This window comes from Dunckerocampus dactyliophorus, unplaced genomic scaffold (genome assembly GCF_027744805.1).
Source record: "Dunckerocampus dactyliophorus isolate RoL2022-P2 unplaced genomic scaffold, RoL_Ddac_1.1 HiC_scaffold_27, whole genome shotgun sequence".
NCBI classification, from domain to species: domain Eukaryota; kingdom Metazoa; phylum Chordata; class Actinopteri; order Syngnathiformes; family Syngnathidae; genus Dunckerocampus; species Dunckerocampus dactyliophorus.
In genome coordinates this window covers 47,501-55,000 of record NW_026559863.1, presented here as the reverse complement: position 1 = coordinate 55,000, position 7,500 = coordinate 47,501, and positions in this window count along the sequence as shown.

Below are 7,500 nucleotides of genomic sequence, written 5' to 3'. Positions count from 1 at the left end.
GATGAAATGAGAAAATGGGTGAAAAAATGGCAAAGTGTCAAGGGAGAAATTCAGAAACCCAGGCCGAGCTGCCTGGAGCCCAGGGGCGGCTGCAAAGTCTGTGGAGAGCCGCTGTGTCCCTGGATGAAATGAGAAAAAAGGTGAAAAAATGGCAAAGTGTCAAGGGAGAAATTCAGAAACTCAGGCCGAGCTGCCTGGAGCCTCAAAGCGGATAGAAATAGCGTGGAGAGCCGCTGTTAAGCCAGACGCCCTCTGGCGGACACAGGCAGGAGTTGCAGTAAATGCATTGAAGTCAATGGGCGAGAGTAAGCCATGCCTTGCGTCCTGGAGCCCAGGGGCGGTTCTAAAGTCTGTGAGAGCCGCTGTGTCCCTGGATGAAATGAGAAAAAGGGTGAAAAAATGGCAAAGTGTCAAGGGAGCTAGGCAGAAACCCATGCCTAGGGTCCTGGAGCCCAGGGGCCGCGGGAAAGTCTGTGGAGAGCCGCTGTTGCCCTGGATGAAATGAGAAAAAAGGTGAAAAAATGGCAAAGTGTCAAGGGAGAAATTCAGAAACCCATGCCTAGGGTCCTGGAGCCAAGGGGCCGCGGGAAAGTCTGTGGAGAGCCGCTGTGTCCCTGGATGAAATGAGAAAAAAGGTGAAAAAATGGCAAAGTGTCAAGGGAGCTAGGCAGAAACCCATGCCTAGGGTCCTGGAGCCCAGGGGCGGCTGCAAAGTCTGTGGAGAGCCGCTGTGTCCCTGGATGAAATGAGAAAAAAGGTGAAAAAATGGCAAAGTGTCAAGGGAGAAATTCAGAAACCCAGGCCGAGCTGCCTGGAGCCCAGGGGCGGCTGTAAAGTCTGTGGAGTGCCGCTGTGTCCCTGGATGAAATGAGAAAAAAGGTGAAAAAATGGCAAAGTGTCAAGGGAGCTAGGCAGAAACCCATGCCTAGGGTCCTGGAGCCCAGGGGCGGTTCTAAAGTCTGTGAGAGCCGCTGTTGCCCTGGATGAAATGAGAAAAAAGGTGAAAAAATGGCAAAGTGTCAAGGGAGCTAGGCAGAAACCCATGCCTAGGGTCCTGGAGCCCAGGGGCCGCGGGAAAGTCTGTGGAGAGCCGCTGTGTCCCTGGATGAAATGAGGAAAAAGGTGAAAAAATGGCAAAGTGTCAAGGGAGAAATTCAGAAACCCATGCCTAGGGTCCTGGAGCCCAGGGGCGGCTGTAAAGTCTGTGGAGTGCCGCTGTGTCCCTGGATGAAATGAGAAAAAGGGTGGAAAAATGGCAAAGTGTCAAGGGAGAAATTCAGAAACCCAGGCCGAGCTGCCTGGAGCCCAGGGGCCGCGGGAAAGTCTGTGGAGAGCCGCTGTGTCCCTGGATGAAATGAGAAAAAAGGTGAAAAAGTAACAAAGTGTCAAGGGAGAAATTCAGAAACCCAGGCCGAGCTGCCTGGAGCCCAGGGGCGGTTCTAAAGTCTGTGAGAGCCGCTGTTGCCCTGGATGAAATGAGAAAAAGGGTGGAAAAATGGCAAAGTGTCAAGGGAGAAATTCAGAAACTCAGGCCGAGCTGCCTGGAGCCTCAAAGCGGATAGAAATAGCGTGGAGAGCCGCTGTTAAGCCAGACGCCCTCTGGCGGACACAGGCAGGAGTTGCAGTAAATGCATTGAAGTCAATGGGCGAGAGTAAGCCATGCCTTGCGTCCTGGAGCCCAGGGGCGGTTCTAAAGTCTGTGAGAGCCGCTGTGTCCCTGGATGAAATGAGAAAAAGGGTGAAAAAATGGCAAAGTGTCAAGGGAGCTAGGCAGAAACCCATGCCTAGGGTCCTGGAGCCCAGGGGCCGCGGGAAAGTCTGTGGAGAGCCGCTGTTGCCCTGGATGAAATGAGAAAAAAGGTGAAAAAATGGCAAAGTGTCAAGGGAGCTAGGCAGAAACCCATGCCTATGGTCCTGGAGCCCAGGGGCCGCGGGAAAGTCTGTGGAGAGCCGCTGTGTCCCTGGATGAAATGAGAAAAAGGGTGAAAAAATGGCAAAGTGTCAAGGGAAAAATTCAGAAACCCGTGCCTAGGGTCCTGGAGCCCAGGGGCGGCTGTAAAGTCTGTGGAGAGCCGCTGTGTCCCTGGATGAAATGAGAAAAAGGGTGAAAAAATGGCAAAGTGTCAAGGGAGCTAGGCAGAAACCCATGCCTAGGGTCCTGGAGCCCAGGGGCCGCGGGAAAGTCTGTGGAGAGCCGCTGTGTCCCTGGATGAAATGAGAAAAAGGGTGAAAAAATGGCAAAGTGTCAAGGGAAAAATTCAGAAACCCGTGCCTAGGGTCCTGGAGCCCAGGGGCGGCTGTAAAGTCTGTGGAGAGCCGCTGTGTCCCTGGATGAAATGAGAAAAAAGGTGAAAAAATGGCAAAGTGTCAAGGGAGCTAGGCAGAAACCCATGCCTAGGGTCCTGGAGCCCAGGGGCCGCGGGAAAGTCTGTGGAGAGCCGCTGTGTCCCTGGATGAAATGAGAAAAAGGGTGAAAAAATGGCAAAGTGTCAAGGGAAAAATTCAGAAACCCGTGCCTAGGGTCCTGGAGCCCAGGGGCGGCTGTAAAGTCTGTGGAGAGCCGCTGTGTCCCTGGATGAAATGAGAAAAAGGGTGGAAAAATGGCAAAGTGTCAAGGGAGCTAGGCAGAAACCCATGCCTAGGGTCCTGGAGCCCAGGGGCGGTTCTAAAGCCTGTGAGAGCCGCTGTTGCCCTGGATGAAATGAGAAAAAAGGTGAAAAAATGGCAAAGTGTCAAGGGAGCTAGGCAGAAACCCATGCCTAGGGTCCTGGAGCCCAGGGGCCGCGGGAAAGTCTGTGGAGAGCCGCTGTTGCCCTGGATGAAATGAGAAAAAAGGTGAAAAAATGGCAAAGTGTCAAGGGAGCTAGGCAGAAACCCATGCCTAGGGTCCTGGAGCCCAGGGGCGGTTCTAAAGTCTGTGAGAGCCGCTGTTGCCCTGGATGAAATGAGAAAAAAGGTGAAAAAATGGCAAAGTGTCAAGGGAGCTAGGCAGAAACCCATGCCTAGGGTCCTGGAGCCCAGGGGCCGCGGGAAAGTCTGTGGAGAGCCGCTGTGTCCCTGGATGAAATGAGGAAAAAGGTGAAAAAATGGCAAAGTGTCAAGGGAGAAATTCAGAAACCCATGCCTAGGGTCCTGGAGCCCAGGGGCGGCTGTAAAGTCTGTGGAGAGCCGCTGTGTCCCTGGATGAAATGAGAAAAAGGGTGAAAAAATGGCAAAGTGTCAAGGGAGAAATTCAGAAACTCAGGCCGAGCTGCCTGGAGCCCAGGGGCGGCTGCAAAGTCTGTGGAGAGCCGCTGTGTCCCTGGATGAAATGAGAAAAAAGGTGAAAAAATGGCAAAGTGTCAAGGGAGCTAGGCAGAAACCCATGCCTAGGGTCCTGGAGCCCAGGGGCCGCGGGAAAGTCTGTGGAGAGCCGCTGTGTCCCTGGATGAAATGAGAAAAAAGGTGAAAAAATGGCAAAGTGTCAAGGGAGCTAGGCAGAAACCCATGCCTAGGGTCCTGGAGCCCAGGGGCCGCGGGAAAGTCTGTGGAGAGCCGCTGTGTCCCTGGATGAAATGAGAAAAAAGGTGAAAAAGTAACAAAGTGTCAAGGGAGAAATTCAGAAACCCAGGCCGAGCTGCCTGGAGCCTCAAAGCGGATAGAAATAGCGTGGAGAGCCGCTGTTAAGCCAGACGCCCTCTGGCGGACACAGGCAGGAGTTGCAGTAAATGCATTGAAGTCAATGGGCGAGAGTACCCAATGCGCCAAAAAAGTGCTGAAAATATGACAAAGTGTCAAATGAATGGGAGTCAATGGGCGAGAGTACCCAATGCGCCAAAAAAGTGCTGAAAATATGACAAAGTGTCAAATGAATGGGAGTCAATGGGCGAGAGTACCCAATGCACAAAAAAAGTGCTGAAAAAGTCCACACGAGCCTAGTCAGAAATGCAGGCCGAGGCGGCTAAAGCCCCAAAGCGGCTATAAAAAGCGTGGAGAGCCGCTGTCGCCCCGGAGGAACGGAGAAAAAGTGCTGAAAAAAGGCCTAAATCCTAACGGACCTAGGCGGAAGTGCAGGCGAGGCGGCAGGAGTCTGAAAACCGCTATAAAAAGCGTGGAGAGCCGCTGTCGCCCCGGAGAAACGGAGAAAAAGTGCTGAAAAAAGGCCTAAATCCTAACGGACCTAGGCGGAAGTGCAGGCGAGGCGGCAGGAGTCTGAAAACGGCTATAAAATGCGTGGAGAGCCGCTGTCGCCCCGGAGAAACGGAGAAAAAGTGCTGAAAAAAGGCCTAAATCCTAACGGACCGAGGCGGAAGTGCAGGCGAGGCGGCAGGAGTCTGAAAACGGCTATAAAATGCGTGGAGAGCCGCTGTCGCCCCGGAGGAACGGAGAAAAAGTGCTGAAAAAAGGCCTAAATCCTAACGGACCGAGGCGGAAGTGCAGGCGAGGCGGCAGGAGTCTGAAAACGGCTATAAAATGCGTGGAGAGCCGCTGTCGCCCCGGAGGAACGGAGAAAAAGTGCTGAAAAAAGGCCTAAATCCTAACGGACCGAGGCGGAAGTGCAGGCGAGGCGGCAGGAGTCTGAAAACGGCTATAAAATGCGTGGAGAGCCGCTGTCGCCCCGGAGGAACGGAGAAAAAGTGCTGAAAAAAGGCCTAAATCCTAACGGACCGAGGCGGAAGTGCAGGCGAGGCGGCAGGAGTCTGAAAACGGCTATAAAATGCGTGGAGAGCCGCTGTCGCCCCGGAGGAACGGAGAAAAAGTGCTGAAAAAAGGCCTAAATCCTAACGGACCGAGGCGGAAGTGCAGGCGAGGCGGCAGGAGTCTGAAAGCGGCTATAAAACGCGTGGAGAGCCGCTCGGATGATTTTTCAAAGTGTCAAATGAATGGGAGTGAATGGGGCAGAGTACCCAATGTGTAAAAAAAGTGCTGAAAAAACGACAAAGTCCACACGAGCCTAGTCAGAAATGCAGTCCGAGGCGGCTGGAGCCCCAAAGCGGCTATAAAACGCGTGGAGAGCCGCTCGGATGATTTTTCAAAGTGTCAAATGAATGGGAGTGAATGGGGCAGAGTACCCAATGTGTAAAAAAAGTGCTGAAAAAACGACAAAGTCCACACGAGCCTAGTCAGAAATGCAGTCCGAGGCGGCTGGAGCCCCAAAGCGGCTATAAAACGCGTGGAGAGCCGCTCGGATGATTTTTCAAAGTGTGAAATGAATGGGAGTGAATGGGGCGGAGTACCCAATGCGCGAAAAAAGTGCTGAAAAAACGACAAAGTCCACACGAGCCTAGTCAGAAATGCAGTCCGAGGCGGCTGGAGCCCCAAAGCGGCTATAAAACGCGTGGAGAGCCGCTCGGATGATTTTTCTAAGTGTGAAATGAATGGGAGTGAATGGGGCGGAGTACCCAATGCGCGAAAAAAGTGCTGAAAAAACGACAAAGTCCACACGAGCCTAGTCAGAAATGAAGGCCGAGGCGGCTGGAGCCCCAAAGCGGCTATAAAATGCGTGGAGAGCCGCTCGGATGATTTTTCTAAGTGTGAAATGAATGGGAGTGAATGGGGCGGAGTACCCAATGCGCGAAAAAAGTGCTGAAAAAACGACAAAGTGTCAAATGAATGGGAGTGAATGGGCGGAGTACCCAATGCGTGAAAAAAGGTCTGGAAAAACGACAAAGTGTCAAATGAATGGGAGTCAATGGGCGGAGTACCCAATGCGCGAAAAAAGTGCTGAAAAAATGACAAAGTGTCAAATGAATGGGAGTCAATGAGTGTTTTGGTCGACCAGGAAAAAACGCGTTTACGGGAGAGGGTAAATCAGCCGAGAGGGGGGGGGGGGGGTATACTTTACCCTCTCCCGTAAATGCCATTTTTCCTGGTTGACCAAAACACCTCCAGCACGATTTCGGAAACCCAGTTTTTAGAAACACTGACCTCCAGGGGAAGTACCGAGAAAAGCACACTTTTGAATCCGCTTTTGACGCACTGAAACACGGACGTGAGCTGGGGCTGTGCCGCTCTTGGAAAACCCCTGGAGGTTATTTTCTAAAACGGGTTTCCGCGTCCCCCTGGGCGCCCGTGTTGGGCCGCGCAAGGCGGTCCGGGCTGCCCACCCCATCTGAGTGCCCCGTTGGGCCGCGTGCATGGCAGGCATCCAAGGAAGGCTGATGAGCAGCGGTGATGATGATGATGAGACACCAGCTGCAATTTTGACAAAGTGTCACCTCTCAAGCATTTCCAAGCGTGACACAAACAAAAGGGAACGGGAACTTTGATATGAGTGACTTGTGCTTCTTTTTCTCCAAGTGTCACTCCACAGCTGGCACCCAGGCTGTGTGACGCAGGTGTCCGACGAGGAGCGCCCGCGATGGGCCGCGTCAGGCGGCCCGGGCCGCGCTATCACCTCCGGATGACAACATCCAAAGGAGCACGTTGGTGCTTGCTGGGAGTTTGCGCACGCGATAGGCGACGCCTGGCGGCCCTGGCCGCGCCTCGCCAGCGGGTAATGACGACCGCGAGCGCCATGCTGCGCCGATGGAGCTGTCCGAGGAGCGAGAGCGCCCGCCATGGGCGGCATCCGGCGGCCCCTGGCCGTGCTTCGTCTGCGGGTCGCTCTCCACCTCCGGGTGGCCAATCCGAGGTGTCCGCAAAGTGTGTGCGCTCGCCATGGGCGGCATCCGGCGGCCTCTGGCCGTGCTTCGTCTGCGGGTGCACACTCGGAGCGAGGCTCCTGCTCGCTCCGGCGCGGTAGCTTTGTCCGCGCTCCACCTCCGGGTGGCGAATCCCAAAAAGCAGCACTTTGGTGCTACGAAGGTGTCAGAAGAGTGTGTGCGCCCGCCATGGGCGGCATCCGGCGGCCTCTGGCCGTGCTTCGTCTGCGGGTGCACACTAGGCGCGGTGGCTTTGTCCGCGCTCCACCTCCGGGTGGCGAATCCCAAAAAGCAGCACTTGGGTGCTTCGTAGGTGTCAGAAAAGTGTGTGCGCCCGCCATGGGCGGCATCCGGCGGCCTCTGGCCGTGCTTCGTCTGCGGGCGCACACTCGGAGCGAGGCTGCTGCTCGCTCCGGCGCGGTGGCTGGGTCCGCGCTCCACCTCCGGGTGGCGGAAGGAATCGAAAAGGAGCACTTTGCTGCTTCGCAGGTGTCAGAGGAGTGGGAGCGCCCGCCATGGGCGGCATCCGGCGGCCCCTGGCCGTGCTTCGTCTGCGGGTCGCTCTCCACCTCCGGGTGGCCCACTCCAAAGAAAATAAAAAAGGAGCCCAGCTCGCTGGAAGGCAAGCTGAGGCTCCGGCGCGGGTAAGAGGGGCCCGCGCCTCACCTCCGGGTGTCCGACAAAGAGGAGCCGAGTGTGCTCATTGGAGGCCAGTGGGACCTCCGGCGCGGTAGCAGGGCCCGCGCTTCACCTCCGGGTGTCCGACAGAGAGGAGCCGAGTGCTCACTGGAGGCGAGTGACACCTCCGGCGCGGCCACCCGGGGGGCCATTGCCCCCCACCCGGCCGCGCTCGCACGCACCCCAACCCCCTGAGCCC